Consider the following 18,292-nt stretch of genomic DNA (forward strand, 5'->3'; position numbering starts at 1 on the left):
ACAGCAGCAATAGATGAGCGATCGTCTCTGACTTTACATCTACAAGGTGGACCAACTAGGTAGGAGTGTCTAATAGCACCAGCACAACACACATTAACACACCACCACCATGTCAGTGTCACTGCAGTGCTGACAATGATCCCCCACCTAAATAATACCTGCTCTGTGGTGGTTCTGTGAGTAAAATGGACAGTGAGTGTAGAAATAAGGAGGTGGTTTTAATGTTATGGCTGATCGGTGTATATATAATCTTTGCAAATGCAGTGAATCTAAAATTCCTTTATTAATTCACACAAATGTCTTTGGATTGCTTGTCTTGGGACTTGTTGGAGGAAACTGGAGCACCAGTTGGAAACCCACATGGACATAGAGAGAACATGCAAACTCCCCACAGAAAGGACCCTGGCCGCCCGTAATTAGACCCTGGCCCTTCTTGCTGTGAGATGACAGGACTTTAATTGTGTCCTAAAACAAATGAATTTATGTTCTGTTGGTGTAATATCATGTTTCAGTTAATGATCAGGAATCATTAAGTGTGTCCATTATGTAATGACACAAGAAATCAGAAAGGGCAATTACTTTCAATTACTTTTCACATCACCATGTTTACTCTGGCATAGCCAAGAGCTTTAGAACAGTCGTTCACCCTCATTTCGGAGCTTTAAGAAAAAAAAACACAGACCTCAAAACAGTAAGAGATTGCATCAGAGAAGTGATTGTGTTGTTTGGCATCTGGTACGAGAAGGATAGCATCCCTTCTCCCGGGTACAGCACACAGAATGAGCTGTGAATGACTTCTATTTGCCATGCATCATTAAACTTCTGCCCTCTTTAGGAGGAGCGTTTGAAATAGCACCAGTGGATTTGCTCCTTTAGAGACCGAGTCAGCTCCAGAGTGTGATATACGATGTACACACTCCAGTCGATGTTAATGAGACGCAGCCAAGCCAGTAATAACAGCAGTAAAAGATCTCTCACACCAGTATTACCTAAATCTCCTCTGTACTGCAGATGAAGGGAAATGTTTCTCAGAGCTGGAGGACGGCGCTCATTTTTACCTGTGTAATCATTTCTGTTTATTCTGCATGGTAAAGCTCTACCATGTAATCTCCTGTCCCATACTGACTACATGTTTTAAGGATTGTAGGTCACTACAGGTCATTTACACCATATAGGTATGTGGACACTCATTCTAAATATCAAGCTGAAGTGAATCAGTCACACTCATTGCTAACATCTATAAAAACAAAGATTTGGATACAAATCTCGGCGGTGCTATGACCCTGGCTGGCTGTCTAAACAGACATGATTGGCTATGTTGTAATGGTATGAGTGGATCAGACACAGCAGTGCTGATGGAGTTTTTAAATACCGTGTCCACTCACTGTCCACTCTATTAGACACTCCTACCTAGTTGGTCCACCTTGTAGATGTAAAGTCAGAGACGATCGCTCATCTATTGCTGCTGTTTGAGTTGGTCATCTTCTAGACCTTCATCAGTGGTCACAGGACGCTGCCCATGGTGTGCTGTTGGCACATATATATGATATATTTTTTATTCTCAGTCCAGCAGTGACAGTGAGGTGTTTAAAAACTCCAACAGCGCTGCTGTGTCTGATCCACTCATACCAGCACAACACACACTAACACACCACCACCATGTCAGTGTCACTGCAGTGCTGAGAATGATCCACCACCTAAATAATACCACTCATGAAGGTCTAGAAGATGACCAACTCAAACAGCAGCAATAGATGAGCAATCGTATCTGACTTTACATCTACAAGGTGGACCAACTAGTTAGGAGTGTCTAATAGAGTGGACAGTGAGTGGACACGGTATTTAAAAACTCCATCAGCGCTGTGTGTCTGATCCACTCATACCAGCACAACACACACTAACACACCACCATGTCAGTGTCACTGCAGTGCTGAGAATGATCCACCACCTAAATAATACCTGCTCTGTGGTGGTCCTGTGGGGGTCCTGACCATTGAACAGGTTGAAAACAGGTTAAAAAGGTTTGTAGAGAAATAGATGGACTACAGTCAGTAATTGTAGAACTTCAAAGTGCTTCTATATGGTAAGTGGAGCTGATAAAATGGACAGTGAGTGTAGAAACCAGGAGGTGGTTTTAATGTTATGGCTGTTTGGTGTATATATACTTATATAACTTGACCCTGTCCGCCAATTGTCACTGTATAATTCACACACTTGTTTTGAAAGTTTGGTGTGGAGGAGCTCTAGTGACCCACTCAGAGCCGAGACCTTAACACTATTGTACATATTTGGAATGAACTGGATGTTGGTTGCAAACCAGGTCTTCTCAGCCATCGCCAGTGCCTGACCCAACAAAAGCTCTTTTACTGAATTCTGAATCTAAATCTTGTGAAAAACCTGAAGCCTGTTTTAGCAGGAAGGGCCATTGGTTTTAAAATGAATGTCCAACAAGCTCATGGTGTATGACCAAAATAGATGTAGAGAGAGTAAATATAAAATACCGCACCACAGGGGAGGCTAATATTGACTGCAGGAGATCCGTCCATCTGGCATGATGACGTCTGTGAAATACTGAACGATTTGGGATGAACGTAGGTGCTTTTCCAAAGACGGTGGTGGAGTCTGATCTTAAAGTGTTTCATGCTTTTACACTGCAAGAAATTAGGCTCATGAGGAGGTTTAATATGGTTAAGGACAAGAATGAAACAAAATAGAATAATACTAATAATTAAAATGGTAAACTGAAATGTGGACAGCCTACACTACTGTAAATAAATATTACTTTATAACCTGTCTTTGATTTTTCACTCCCAAAAATTGTCAGTGCAGAATTTGGCATGTTCTTTTTGTATCTGATTTTCCCTAGGTCTGGTGTCCCGGGCGGCACGGTGGCTCAGTGGGTAGCACTGTCGCCTCACAGCAAGAAGGTTGGGTTCGATCCCCCCGTGTCTGCGTGGGTTTCCTCTGGAAGCTCCGGTTTCCTCCCACAGTACAAAAACATGCAGTCAGGTTAATTGGAGACACTGAATTGCCCTATAGGTGAATGGGTGTGTGTGTATATGTGTGTCTGCCCTGCAAGTTGAATCTACTCAGGTTTTGTAATAAATACAACTAAATAAAGTCAAAATGAAGGACTACAAATTCAAGTTGTACCAACTCATTTTTTTATGTTCTCCCAACATAGAAAGATCCATGCAAACTATTGCCTTAATTTTTTTGCTTTTGTATTTCTTAAAATACAAGTTTTGTTCCACTAACCCAAATAAATTAGGTTCTGCTAACATGATTATGCTGAATATTATGAAGCTTAGTTAATTTGGACCTACTTAACAATTTAAGTTGTTCTAACTTTAAATTTTATTTCTGTTCTACTTAAAACTGTATATGAAACCTTTTGTATTAATTACATGACAGTTAAGTTAAAGAAAATGAAAGGCACATTTGGAAATTCCATATTTTTGTATTCAAAAGTTCTGCAACAACAAATTAAAGCATCTGCTTTGTACAAAAACATTGCAATTTTCTCTAAACATCGCTAGCTTTCCAGCATGTATTCCCACCCTGCACCCAGTGTTTTAAGAATCGGCTCTGGACCCACCATGACACTGATTAGAAAAGAGTGGTTAATTAACATGAATACATAAAGTATCTGTTTTATATTTCCAAAATTTTAATTACAGTCTGAAGATAAAACAGTAGCTCTTAGTGTGATGAGATAATCATTCCTGTCATTTCATTCTCTCTGTAAACAATTCATATCGTACAGAATGAAATTATATTCAGGCCACGTCACTGCTAAAAGTAATCACACACACACACACACACACACACACACACACACACACACACACACAGATAATCATCGCTCAATAGAGATCTTCATTTCTTTACACAACTTGACATTTACTTTTCATCTTATTAAAGGCTATATTTAAAAAGTTAAATCAGTCACTGACTGGCAGTTTTAATTATTTTACTGTTTAAATACAGATGAAAAAACAAGGAATATTACAAAAATGTATTTTTAGGAATATCAGTTTAAAGATTTTTAAATATTTTAAATCCTACATGCTTTCATTTTAAAAAAATATGATACAATATCGGCCAGTCTGGAATCTACATGCAAACATAACTGGCTGCATCAATTAGACTGGGGCGGCACTGTGGCTAAGTGGGTAGCACTGTCGCCTCACAGCAAGAAGGTCCTGGGTTCAATCACCAGGTGGGGCGGTCCGGGTCCTTTCTGTGTGGAGTTTGCATGTTCTCCCCGTTTCCTGTCATGAATGAAACCAAAGTGCAAAACATGATGTTAAAAGTATTGGGACACCCATACATTTTTTTTTATTCATGTGTTTCAGCATGTGATATTCAACAAGCATGTAGTCCACATACATTTGGCTACACAGTTTTTTTTATTAATCAAAAATACAACTGAAAACATGAGATCTCTGCGTCCCTAGACTTTATAGTGTTGCATGTTGAAACAGAACAGTGAAACAGAGGTCATAATCATAATCATGTGCTCACTTATATAACACAAGATGCAAATGATTTTAATTATGTAACATTCAACCACTTCATTTCCTATTTGAAAAACAGGAACATACACGTCTTTTTGTTCTCTGTCCTCAAATAAATGGTTTCCAAACAATCATGGTACCAAATTTTTTTTTTAATCCTTTTTAAATGACAATTTTGCCCAAAGCTGCATCCTAAAAACTAAGCATTAAATGACCCATTTCTCCAACCGCTTCATCTCATTTTTCATTTCTGTGTCTTTTAACAGTGTCTCATAGAACTAGATTTCACATCCAATGAGAGGCTTAGAGTGCCAGAAAAACAGGTAGTTTTATTAGGGCAGAACTAATATTTTTAATTAATTAATGTATGTATTTATTTATATTTTTCCTTTTCTTGCATTGACCCAATTTGGATATACTTAATTCCCCTGTACATTATCCCCAAAGTTCCAGCAGCTTCAAATTGATTGATTGATTGATTGAGTACTTTATTAATCCCCGAAGGGAAATTGTGGGAATTCATGGCAGATTCATTTTTGTTGGTTCTTGATTGCATCTGATCTAGACTGGCATGACATACCTGTCACGTTCTAGTGTATGTAAACGTTTGACTTTAACTGTAGTACAACAAAGTTAATAAAAGTTTTTTTGATGGGAGATTGGGAGTATTTAGTCTGGTAGATGCTGTGCAAATCCTTACTGTAATCTAGTTTATGTGCCAGTCAGCATTATTGACATCCGGGGTGACAATAGTTATTGTCTGAAAAGACACAAACGGTCATTTGTGTAGATGTGTTCATTGTGGGTGGGTGTGTATGTTGCTATTGATTGGGAAATACATATATATATTTGTTATAAAATATAAATCAAGAACAAATATTTAAAGTAAAGCAAAAACCATAAAATAATAATAATAATAATAAAAAAATAATAAAAAAGAACAATAATAAAAATAACAATAATAAAAAAAAATAATAATAAAAAAAACATTTAATAAAAATAATAATAATAATAATAATGAATAATAAATTTTTTTTATAAAAATTATAATAAAATAAAATAATAATAATAATAAAAAAAATAATAATAATAAAAAATAATAATAATAATAGAAAGAAGAAGAAAAGAAATTCAACCCTATTTCCTAAAAATTTTGAACATTTCCTAAAATATAACAAAAACAAGAATCAGTGATATGTTAATTCTCTATAACCTGTTTTTACCTAAAAAAATAATGATATTTTGTAAATATGAAAAAATTTGGATATTTACATTTTTAGCATTTAGCAGATGTTTTTATCTAAAGCGACTTACAGTACTGTGACGGTATACTGTCTAAGCAATGAAGGTTAAGGGCCTGGCTTAATGGAAACCTGCAGGGGTGCGGCTTGAACCAGCAACCTTTTGATTACTAGCCCAGTACCTCAACCTCTAGGCTACAACTGCCCGTATGATGTCTAATACATGTAAAACAAACAAAAAATATATATTTTATTTATATTGAATAGTTTACAGATGGGAATTTACCACAAAGCCACTTACTTGAATCAAATATTTAGCATTCAGTTTCCAGGGCGGTGGCAGTGCCAGTTCTCCTCTACTGCATGACTGCATACAGAGTCAGGAATGCTGAAGGCTTCACCCACACTTGGGTTTGAAAGCCTGGTCTTTTTGAACGACTGCCCATGCAGCACTGCTAAACACTCCACTGCACACTGAGAGCCTTTCAGCTGCCCCCCTGCCTGGCACCTCATGCTGTGAAGAGAAAAAAAACTTCCATCTTTGCCATCCTACTAGAAATCAGCTGCTTGTGTGTTTGGAGGTGGTCAGGTTAGGACACTGAGACTCAAACCCCCGCAGTGTGGGTAGCTACATTTACTACTCGGTGAAAAGTATGTGAACCCCTGAACATCATGTGTTATTTTCACACAACAAACACTGAACCACTGACGTTAATAAATAGATGCTGCTAAAAAAGCCTTCACTCTTGGAACCTTGGAAGCTTTCCTCTAAATTTTGAAATATGACTGCAGGGATTATTTAGAACAGTGAGGTTGGGCAAATCTTCAATGCTGTGTTCCAATTCATTCCAAATTGGACTTGATTATGTGGTGTTGGATGAAGTTGAGTTTAGTGTTATGTTCAGGGCAGTCAAATTCTTCCACACCTTATATTTGAGCAAATAATTTCTTTATGAACTTCCCTTCTGTAATGCTGAAACACGGTAACAGAAAATTAAATTACATTTAAAAAATTAAAAGTATCAGGTCTTTCTAAAATTAAACTCATTTTCACCCTCTACCATACTTCACAGCTAGTAAAATGTCTATTAGTCCTGCAATTATAATTTTTACAGTTTTTGACTATAATAGTATGCTTTGCACCACTTCCAGCAATGCTCAACATTGCACATGAGGATATTAAGACGTGTCACACATGTTCTAGCAACTTCTAATTGGTGTCAGAAATGTTTTTACTCTGGTTTTTGGATTATATCTGACAGTCCAGACAAATTTCCTCTCATCTTAAGTTGACAGCTTGGATTTTATTCCTGGCTTTAGCAAAAGACTACTATTCCATGTCATTTTTAATCAAACTGGTCCTGTTTTTATAGGCAAAGAGGCCACCATAAATCATTATCACTAACAAGGAGTTAGGAGGTCAAGACTCAAATGGCAACACAACTTTCCACAGCAGTTGAGGTACTGGACTATTGATCAGATGGTCACTGGTTTAAGGCCCACTTCCTCCACACTACTAAACAAGTCCCTAACCCTCAAATGTTTGCATTGCATTGTTCACAATTGTAAGTCTGTAATGCAAGGATGAGAGACTGGGGTGGTCACACTCAGACACGTTATACATGATTTGAAAAACAAGACAAGAACAGAACAGGAACCAGGCAATGACATACAAAACCATGAACAGGAACAAAATGTACAGGACAAACTTACATGACTAGGACAAACAAACACGGGAGGACAGGAATGAACAGTGACTAAGCTAGTGCTACACTATGCTAAAGGCTACATAATGCTTAAAGCTAATCTGATGCTAAACATTCAAGTCCCCTAAACTAAACTAAACTAAACTAAACATAAATGCTAACTACTATGCTAAGCTAATACCTAAACTAGAAGTAAGAACATGACTAACAAAAACAGTGAAAACACTGACAAGGACAAACAGACAAGAGCAAGACATCACCATTACAGAAGCCAAAACAGGAACCAAGATAGGAACCAGAACAGGAATTTAGCATGAACCACACAAGATAACGCTCAGACATTCGCAAAGTTACATTTGCAGAGTCACATTTACATAGATTCACATTCACAGTCACATTCACATAGACAGATTCACATACACAGAGTCACATTTACAGAGTCACATTCACAGATTCACATATACAGAGTCACATTCACAGATTCACATACACAGTCACATACACAGAGTCACATTCACAGAGTCACATTCACAGATTCACATACACAGAGTCACATTCACATACACAGAGTCACATTCACAGAGTCACATTCACAGATTCACATACACAGTCACATTCACAGATTCACATTCACAGAGTCACATTCACATAGACAGATTCACATTCACAGAGTCACATTCACAGTCACATTCACAGAGTCACATTCACATACACAGTCACATTCACAGAGTCACATTCACATACACAGAGTCACATTCACAGAGTCACATTCACAGAGTCACATTCACATAGACAGATTCACATTCACAGAGTCACATTCACAGTCACATTCACAGAGTCACATTCACATACACAGTCACATTCACAGTCACATTCACATACACAGAGTCACATTCACAGAGTCACATTCACATAGACAGATTCACATTCACAGTCACATTCACATACACAGAGTCACATTCAGAGTCACATTCACAGAGTCACATTCACAGTCACATTCACAGATTCACATACACAGAGTCACATTCACAGAGTCACATTCACAGATTCACATTCACAGAGTCACATTCACATAGACAGATTCACATTCACAGAATCCCATTCACATACACAGAGTCACATTCACAGAGTCACATTCACATACACAGAGTCACATTCACAGAGTCACATTCACATACACAGAGTCACATTCACAGAGTCACATTCACATAGACAGATTCACATTCACATAGACAGATTCAAATTCACAGTCACATTCACATACACAGAGTCACATTCAGAGTCACATTCACAGAGTCACATTCACAGAGTCACATTCACAGTCACATTCACAGATTCACATACACAGAGTCACATTCACAGAGTCACATTCACAGATTCACATTCACAGAGTCACATTCACATGGACAGATTCACATTCACAGAATCACATTCACATACACAGAGTCACATTCACAGAGTCACATTCACATACACAGAGTCACATTCACAGAGTCACATTCACATACACAGAGTCACATTCACAGAGTCACATTCACATAGACAGATTCACATTCACATAGACAGATTCAAATTCACAGTCACATTCACATACACAGAGTCACATTCAGAGTCACATTCACAGAGTCACATTCACAGAGTCACATTCACATAGACAGATTCACATTCACAGAGTCACATTCACATACACAGTCACATTCACAGTCACATTCACATAGACAGATTCACATACACAGTTACATTTACATAGACAGATTCACATACACAGAGTCACATACACAGAGTCACATTCACATACACAGAGTCACATTCACAGAGTCACATTCACAGAGTCACATTCACAGAGTCACATTCACAGTCAAATTAAATGACCAACCATGGGAACTGTAAACAAAGGCAACTATATATACTAATTACCAGAGCCGTAGATAGAGAGAGTTGCGACACTCCTTGATCTCGCCGCCACGCGGTCACGTGGTTCATGTAACCCTCCAATAGTTCCAAACAAACCCGGCGCTGTCATGTTCTCATATGGGACAGGCAGCAGTAAATGAAATATTAAACGGCAAATAATAAACATTTGTACAATTTCTGGGTATTTTCAACTGCGTTTACATTTACTGCATCTGCTTTAATGTCAATTTGGTATATAAAGTGGAAGCTTGATGTTTATAATGACTTGTTAATAGGTCGTTCTTGTTAACACACAGTACATTATATTAGCATACATTACATAATGCGATATCATTAAGTAGTAGAGACAATATACAGTACAGAGATTAAAGTTTTTTTATGTTTTGTTTTTTACATAAACTAATCTCCCTTCACTTTCCTGAGGATTCATAATAATAATCATTTTGGCTAAACACTCATGTCACTAAACCATGTGGCTGGATTCATAAGGTTTACCTGCACTGAAGGAACAGATTGATAAACACACTACCGTACCTTTAAGGTACATGAAAAAGCATTCATTCATCTCTTATTTCATGAGTGATTAATAATTGATTCCTACATGTAATACATTAATGAATTCATTATGAATATGCACTAGTTCATTTTGTCTAATGTAAGTGGTGGACAAGGTACACAAACCATGCAGTTGAGTTAAAGTAGAGATATCCAAGGTAACATATTACTCCAGTAAAAGTAGTAGTAAAAGTAAAAATACTCTTTACCTCCACTAAAGTACTAAACTAAATTTACCTTCAAATGTACTGAAGTATGAAAGTAAAAGTATAATGATTTATTGTGGTTCTAATATTTTATTATCATTTCTGTAACAAGACTCTTGATTAATCAACTCATTTTAGGTGAAAAGACTCGTGTGTCATTAATTAAGCTAAACTGACTAAGCTAAATTGGGTTATACCTATTAATTAAGATAAACATGTAACATTTAGTGCTGAGCAAATGCTAAACAATAACAGTATTAAGTATATTAATGACATTAAATTCATAATTGTTTTAAAACAAAGCAACATACAGCTAAAAATGCTGGATAAGTAGTGGAAATGAATGGGGCTCTATGGGTTGTTTGGAACTATACAGAGCTCCACAACCCGGAAGCTGCGCAGAAAATATGTCCCGCCCCCTTTCCAACGGTTCCCTATGAGAGTGTCGCCACTCTGTTCTCTCTACCGCTCTGCTAATTACTAATGGGGAAATTAGGAGCATCTGGAGGTATTTAACACAAGGACGAATCAGAGAAAGGAGGCAAGAAGGGGGTGTGTGTACACGAAACAAAAATCAAAAAGACCATGTACTCTACAGTAAGGCTGATACCATGAAAAAGTCACTTTGAATAAAAGAATCTGTTACATTTAAAAAGGTTCTGACCCATCAGATTTTCAGAAAATTTTCTGTAAAATAATGAGAGAAATAGAATTCATAAGTATTAATTTGATTGGTTATGTGATTGAAAAAAAATAATTCCTATTACTAAGAAAAACATATTTTGTGGTCAATATCCAAAACACAGCAGGATTTCTGTGCATGCCTGTCACTTTGTCTCAAAGTCAGAGAAGAAGAAAAGCTTTTAAAGCCTCCCGTCTGTAGTCATGCTTTTTAGTTCTGCAATAACCAGCAAACAGTTACATCAATGTCAGTGTCAATATTAATCTCCCATCATTCATGTCAAACTTCAATGCCAGCTGAGCAGAAATGTCACTGGCTCTGGTGCAGATCTCCATTATTGAAATTGTCTCATATTTAATTCTAGAAAATGACAGACTTGACTGGAATGTGATGCGTGTGAGGATTTCTAAACAGGTGTGACTCTGTTATCTGTCATCCAGACAAATTAAATTAGTGCAGAGCATTTATCTGTGGCTGGCAATGCCCGAGATTTAGCTTGATCAAAGGGCGAGATGCCAATTTTCCCATAATGCTTCATCTCACACTGTCAAATCAGATAAGCCAGTTGATAAACGCAGCTGAGGTTTTAATTACTGTAATGATCTCATCGTCCATCAACCGCTGTCTAACGAAGCGCTGCTGGATTTCAAACCAGATTAACACTGTCCTTCCTGAGAAATGAACTCACTTACAAAGCACTTTATTCATTTATTCATTCATTCAATTATTCATTCATTTATTCATTCACTCATTTATTTATTTATTCAATTATTCATTCATTCATTCATTTATTCAATTATTCATTCATTCATTCATTTATTCAATTATTCATTCATTCATTTATTTCTTTAATTATTCATTCATTAATTTATTCATTAATTTAATCAATTATTCATTCATTAATTCAATTATTCATTAATTCAATTATTTATTACATACTTTGTTGGTTCGTTCGTTTGTTCATTCAATTATTCATTCATTCATTCATTCATTTAATTATTCATTCATTCAATTATTCATTCATTTATTTATTCATTCAATTATTCATTTATTCATTAATTCATTCAATTATTCATTAATTCATTCAATTATTCATTAATTCATTCAATCATTCATTCATTAATTCAATTATTCATTAATTCAATTATTTATTACATACTTTGTTGGTTTGTTCATTCATTTATTCATTCATTCATTCATCAGAGTTGATCCAGAGCCTATCCTATGTGCAGGGTAAGATTACACTCTATCACAGGGCATGACACACTCACCCTTTTACTCATTAACAAATAAGGGGGGGGGGGGGGGGGGGGTATGTGAGAGACAGAGTTTGTGTGTGTTTGCCCTGTGATGGGCTGGCGGCCTGTCTAAGGTGTTTACTACCTTTGACCCAATAAACTGGCCCCACCACAACCCTGACCAGGATAAAGCATGGGTAAAACAGGCAATGATGAATGAATTATACTAATACATTCTGTATTCATTACCGGATTAAAAAAAAAATTTAAGCTAATTTGGTAGTCACTAGGCTTAAAAACTGTTGCTTATTAAGTAAATAGAACATAACATGAATTGAATGCTAATTTTAATTTGTGTAAAAATGCAGAAAAGTTATTATTATTAAGTTATAATTTATATTATTTTTATTTTAATAAGGTGTATTATTGTCAGTAGAGAAAAAACAAATATTTTAATTGAACTGAGTTTAGGGAGTTTCTGTCTGTCACTGCTGCATGCTCGACTGGTGCTGGTCATCCTGCAGCCTGTCAGAATATTCAACAGTCTATTACGTGGTCTGTTCCATCTGCCCACCACCATTTAAATCTGTGCTCAAATCTCAGCAGTCTTCACAGACATGATTGGCTAGGTACGGCTGAAGCCTTGCAATGGATTGGCACCCTGTCAAGGGTATTCCTGCCTGGAGCCCACTGTTTCCAAGAAAATCAACTGACGTTTCAAAATTTGTGACAATGTCTCCTTGTTCCAGCTCGACTGTGCTCTGTGAACATGGCAAGGTCTGTCAAGGTCCATAAGGGGTTGATGAATTTGGTATGAAGGACATCCAGTGCCCTGCACTATGCCTTGACCTCAAATTCATTCAACACCTATGGGATAAAAACCCAAATTGTCAGCTTATGCAGAGAGGAAATTTGTCTATATATTTAGATAAAAGATCAGAAAACTGGTCTAAAAAATCTTAAAATCAGCTTGAAGATGGTTGACACTCATCTTTGTCAGGTGACAAATGAGGTTTGAGGTCTTCATGAGGTTTGAGGCTGCCAGGCAAGAAGAAATCCCTCAAAGAAATCAACAGCAAACTTTAAACGGTAAGCCCATGGCTAGTGATGCTCACTTGACTGCAGACAGTATCACACATGTTCCAGCTGCTTATATTATAGCAGTTCTGTGTTTGGTGGTTGTTGTATGTTATCCACCCACCCGGACAAACATGCACTCAAAGTTTATTCATAGAATGCACATGGAAGTGACCAGCTGTAGTCAATCACAATCTCTAATAAGAAATCAGAAAGGTCATGCTACAAAGTAAAATAACAATATTGAACTTCCTACACAGAACAAGACACCCAAAAAAACCCTCATCTCACCTTTTTTTTCTCTGAAGGCAGCAGCGAGGTGTTAGCGAGGTGTTAACGCTGCACGTTCAATTTAGAACTTTCATATTTTAAGACGTTCTGACACAGTTACTATGGAGAAAGTGATAAAACCAGCCCAGAGGGAACTTTCGGAGAACAAAGATTTTATTAAGTGTTTCATATAAAGGTCACACATAGTGAAGCTGCCAGGTTGTTTTACTCGCTAAGTGTCAATGTTACACAAGGTGATGTTGCATGGGTAATCTGGCGGCTGCTGAAGTTGTTTGGCTGCTAAGAGTTAAGAGTCGTGTCCTTCTGTTTGGTGGAAGTTTTTCTATATATCACGGTTTCTCCCTGTCACACTTGCCAGCTCCTTTGCTGACACACTTAAGCCGCTGTTTCCAGTCAGGTTTTTCTGGGGACTCACCCCAGAGTGTCTTTTTTTTGTAACTTTGTAATAATTTGGCCACCTTATGTAGTTGTGATTGTTCCTCTTTTAATGGACACATATGTCATAGCAGTCTTAGGATTTTCTTCATTTCTTAGTATTCTTGGGATCATTTCTTCCTTTTTATTACTAAATAATTAGGACACACATCTCTCTGTCAAACAGCGCTTTATGAATTTGAGTTTTTCATAGACTGTCCACAGCAGAGATGTTCACAAGTCACAAAATACGAGTCAAGTCACGAGTCTTTAGGCTAGAGTCAGAGTCAAGTCACGAGTCGTTAGGCTAGAGTCAGAGTCAAGTCACAAGTCTTTAGGCTAGAGTCAAGTCACGAGTCTTTAGGCTAGAGTCTGAGTTAAGTCACAAGTCTTTAGGCTAGAGTCCGAGTCAAGTCACGAGTCTTTAGGCTAGAGTCCAAGACAAGTCACAAGTCTTTAGGCTAGAGTCCAAGACACGTCACAAGTCTTTAGGCTAGAGTCCGAGTCCAGTCACGAGTCTTTAGGCTACAGTCCAAGACAAGTCACAAGTCTTTAGGCTAGAGTCCAAGACAAGTCACAAGTCTTTAGGCTAGAGTCCAAGACAAGTCACAAGTCTTTAGGCTAGAGTCCGAGTCCAGTTACGAGTCTTTAGGCTACAGTCCAAGACAAGTCACGAGTCTTTAGGCTAGAGTCCAAGACAAGTCACAAGTCTTTAGGCTAGAGTCCGAGTCAAGTCACGAGTCTTTAGGCTAGAGTCCGAGTCAAGTCACGAGTCTTTAGGCTAGAGTCCGAGTCAAGTCACGAGTTAATATAATTTACACAAAACATATATTGGAAATGTAGTGTAGAAATAAACAAGTAATATGTAAGTTCAGATAAAAAAACAACAGATTAGCAACTGTATTTTGCTGTTTTACTCTGTGCCTTTACTTTCCTAGTCACTGTGCAAATGAATATAATTTCCATAACAAGAAGGTACCAGTTAAAAGCTTAAACTGATACGTTTTATTTTCATTGCAAAACAAAAGCGCACGATAAATCACGGCACAGCGGCCAAAATCCAAAACACAGCAAAAACATCATAACCACTGCTTACCTTAGCTTATGTTCTTCCAGATGCTATTAAATGTATAAGCGTGTGTCCCATTAGAAATATAATCTGTTAGTTTGTAAATGTGTGCTTATCATTAAAAACCTCCTAACTTTTCCCGGTTGTGAAGTAAAACATGAACTCGTTAGAAAGCCAATCAAGCGTTTCAATGACACATCATCTGTGTGATGCAAACTGAATAAATGCAAATAACAGCATTTCTTACTAAACATTATAATCAGAAGGTCTGATTGGTTCAGAAAGCGCTTTCAACCATTAGCGCCAATTCTGTAGGAGCGTTCCATTCACTCCAGTTGTTTCTGTGAAGTGCACTACATAGGGTATTTCACCATTTTAAGTGAGATTCCAATCCAAAGGTAACGAAAATGTTTAAATGTATATATATAATTGTCACACGTAACTAATGTTAACACATGCTGACGCTAGGGACTCTTGCTGTTTACGAGTAATTTTTTTACGAGTCATGAGTCGAGTCAGAGTCATTTGAAACGAGTCTTAGTCGAGTCGACTTGAGTCCCCATCTCTGGTCTTCAGTCAAGAGGTTACATTGATTTTGCTGATGGAAGACAGCAGGGGTTGCCAGCATTCTTTATCTTTCTGGGGACTCACTCTGTTAATAGTTACTTTGTTTCCAATATTTTGACCATCTTATTTATGTGTGATTGTTCCTCATTTTTGCCACAGTATTGTTCTACCTTAATTAAACATTTGCACTTGGGTTCTATCTAATTCTTACAGGAGCGGGGCATCCCCTTCACTCTTCAGTAGTGTGACGCAACCCACCCCTTAACATTCATTGATCGTCTGTTTTACCACCAATTTATCCTATTCAGGGTCGCAGCGGGTACAATTCACTGTGTGAAAGGTAGGAAACACCCCGAACAGGTCACCAGTCCATCTCTCACACACACACAAACACCTAGGGTGATTTTATTCACTCCAATTAACCTGCAATTAACCCGACCACTGCAACTGGAAATCGAACCAGGACCTTCTTGCTGTGAGGGCTAATTTATGACAGGTCTGTTTTAACAGTTTTTTAGATTATATCCCACCATCCACACCATCAAATATCCACTCAGCATCTGGTAGAAAGCTTGAGATTTCTGTCCAACCTAGACAAAAAGACTGTTCTTCCATGTGCTTTTTAACAGTTGTGGTAAAACTAACCCTATTTATAGTGGCACAAAGAATTTACCAGCCAAGCACAGAATAACATAAAACACATTACCATGATACACATTACAGACCTTATTACACCATTAAATTAAAAATTTAACTTTGATAAATCAGCCAAAACAAAATAGACTATTAATAATCACAGTGTCTCTGGTTCCCTTTGTTTACCTTGATATGCTTGTTCATACTGTAGTTATTTTTTGTGTCCTGGCATCTGCCGGAGTGCTAAAAAAGCTTTCTGAGACTTTTAGTCCATGTGCATTAGACTCCATGCATTATAATGTGAAAAAGATCCATATCAAGCAATTAGCCTTGCGTTAGCATTAGCGGTGCAGGAAGAGATTAGCTCAAAATTGCACTGATCAGATTGTCGATCAGAGTGACTGAATTGATTTCACTTGAACAGATATTACACAGTTTGAAAGCTCTACAGTAGTTGAATATACTGTATATACACCGATCAGCCATAACATTAAAACCACCTCCTTGTTTCTACACTCAATGTCCATTTTATCAGCTCCACTTACCATATAGAATCACATTGAAGTTCTACAATTACTAACTGTAGTCCATCTGTTTCTCCACATACTTTTTTAACCTCCTTTTACTCTGTTCTTCAATGGTCAGGACCCCCCACAGGACCACCACAGAGCAGGTATTATTTAGGTGGTGGGTCATTCTCAGCACTGCAGGGACACTGACATGGTGGTGGTGTGTTAGTGTGTGTTGTGCTGATATGAGTGGACTAGAAACAGCAGCGCTGCTGGAGTTTTTAAACACCTCACTGTCACTGCTGGACTGAGAATAGTCCACCAACCAAAAATATCCAGCCAACACCGCCCTGTGGGCAGTGTCCTGTGACCGCTGATAAAGGTCTAGAAGATGACTCAAACAGCAGCAATAGATGAGCGATTGTCTCTGACTTTACAAGGTGGACCAACTAGGTAGGATTGTCTAATAGAGTGGACAGTGAGTGGACACGGTATTTAAAAACTCCACTGCAGGACTGAGAATCATCCACCACCTAAATAATACCTGCTCTGTGGTGGTCCTGAACATTGAAGAACAGAGTAAAAGGAGGTTGAAAAAGTATGTAGAAAAATAGATAGACCACAGTCAGTAATTGTAGAACTACCAAGTGCTTCTATATGGTAAGTGAAGCTGATAAAATGGACAGTGTGTGTACAAACAAGGAGGTGGTTTTAATGTTATGGCTGATCAGTGTATATTATATGGCCAAAAGTATGTGGACACCTAACAACTTGAGTGTTAGGTGTCCCATTACAAGTCTGTATGCATAAACAATGTAAATATTTTAGATACTCCAGTACTTGTTTTGCAAAGAACCAAGGATCGCTGTAGCTGAGCACTGATTAAAAATACAGAACAGATCAATGTAACTTTAATATTTGCCTTCTTCATGAGCACGGCTGAAATGTAAACGTCACTCTGCTTGCTGTTCTTTTGTCATTTCATGTAACAGTCACAGCTCCTGTAATACAGAACAGGAATTTATCAGGGAACTACAGATAAAGTTAAATGTTTAGGTTCACTTGTAAGGGACATGTACGTACGTTATAGCCATCTTAGGATTTCAGTCAAGAGTTTACACTGGTTTGAAGGCTGCTAATGTTGGTTGATGGTTATCTGGTGAAAAAAAGGAAGGGGTTGCTTTGCTAGATTTTCCGGCTCGGGAGCAACTCGGCGTTTGCTCGGCGATCAAAACACGGCTCTCAATTGATATGTGTGAACTACTCAACAACTCGATCTGACAGAATAGAGATTTCTAGCTTGTCAAATATCTGGATCTGAGTTGCCCGACTGGCAATGAGTGTTATGTCGAACAGCCAATGAGAACGCAAGCAAGATACAGTGTGAGGGGAAACACAGGAGAGGAGTTGTAAAAAGGTGGGACATGGGCATAATATAGTTTATATTAGAATACATCGACACACACAAGTTTTACAGTATTTATGACCTGATCGTTCTCTACAAAACATAACACCAACAATGCATTGCAAAAATATTTATTAACCCCCAACTCACTGTAAAACAATCCCTGCTGGTCGCGTGGCCAAATCCACCCAGATTCATACATTTTTCTCTTTAATTTTACGCTGCACATCAGCACACAAACTTTGATCGCTTGCTTCATGTT

The sequence above is a fragment of the Trichomycterus rosablanca genome, chromosome 11 (assembly GCF_030014385.1).
Source record: "Trichomycterus rosablanca isolate fTriRos1 chromosome 11, fTriRos1.hap1, whole genome shotgun sequence".
In the NCBI taxonomy this organism is placed as follows: Eukaryota; Metazoa; Chordata; class Actinopteri; order Siluriformes; family Trichomycteridae; genus Trichomycterus; species Trichomycterus rosablanca.